This window comes from Etheostoma cragini, chromosome 14 (genome assembly GCF_013103735.1).
Source record: "Etheostoma cragini isolate CJK2018 chromosome 14, CSU_Ecrag_1.0, whole genome shotgun sequence".
Taxonomy (NCBI): Eukaryota; Metazoa; Chordata; class Actinopteri; order Perciformes; family Percidae; genus Etheostoma; species Etheostoma cragini.
In genome coordinates, this window is record NC_048420.1 from 981,591 (window position 1) to 982,539 (window position 949).

The 949-nt window shown below is 43.5% G+C and overlaps 1 protein-coding gene and 1 long non-coding RNA gene across 3 annotated transcripts in view; one reads left to right on the forward strand and one right to left on the reverse strand.

The window, feature by feature from the left end:
- LOC117956834 (retinoic acid receptor beta-like) overlaps nt 1–949 on the forward strand; it is a 73,355-nt gene that overhangs the window by 7,268 nt on the left and 65,138 nt on the right. The window lies entirely within an intron of this gene.
- Nucleotides 1–949, reverse strand: part of LOC117956845 — a 6,571-nt gene that overhangs the window by 1,251 nt on the left and 4,371 nt on the right. The gene's annotated exons all lie outside the window — the stretch shown is intronic.

Consider the following 949-nt stretch of genomic DNA (forward strand, 5'->3'; position numbering starts at 1 on the left):
GGGGCGATGTACACCAGTCAGGTGAAAGGTGACGCCTCGCTGATGCCAGGCATGTTGCGCTGGGTGTCTGCACAGATCCCGGCCTTCAGAGAGATAAATTAAATACTCCATCACAGCTGATCTGGTTTCATAGTCCTGGCTGTAGCCTTCAAAAAGCATACTCTGAAAACATTTTAATCCAGTTGTAAATATTTATATATTGATGTTAATTGTTATCGTTTTTTGGACATCTTAACTAGCTGATATTGTGTTGGATACATATTAATGTATAGTTTCAGATGTTTCAATTTTTGAATAAATAGACTTTACAAAAGTATATAGATATTTTGTTAGATAATGTGGCGGCCTCTGTGCACCAACTCGGGGGACCGCCTGCTTTACACCGGGAGACCAGTTCCATCTGAAAGAATAAAGTCAGACCGGCGCTGGGCTTTTCAAGGCCTCAGATTCCTGGGGATTCCAAAGAAACCCCTCTCGCATTCCTCTCCTCGCGTTTCTTTCCCGAGCTTTCGAACACCTTTATTTGTTCATGGGGGGGGGGCTAATCTGAGTAATCCCTGAGTACACGCATATACAAATTACAATAACAGTGAACACAGTAATACATGATATACACTTCCAGAACGCTAAGTCAACATAGACTTTTAAAGCGATTAAATGGAATCATGGACTTTCATTAGAATCTGCAGGTTATCCCATTTAAATAGACCATAATACTCCAATACAGTTTTGCCTAATTCTGTCCTCATCACTTTGAAAACGTAGGACCAAGGCACGTGTGAGCGCCACAGAATTCAACGAGCTTGTTAAATATACCGGCAGTTTTTAAGCAAAGTTTAGCAGATAAATAACAAGCCGCGCGGCTCCCGTCGGGGCTTAGTTTCACTTCGGCGTGCACCTGTTGTGTTCGCCGCCGCCCTACACCGTGTAACCACGGTGCTGCAACCCC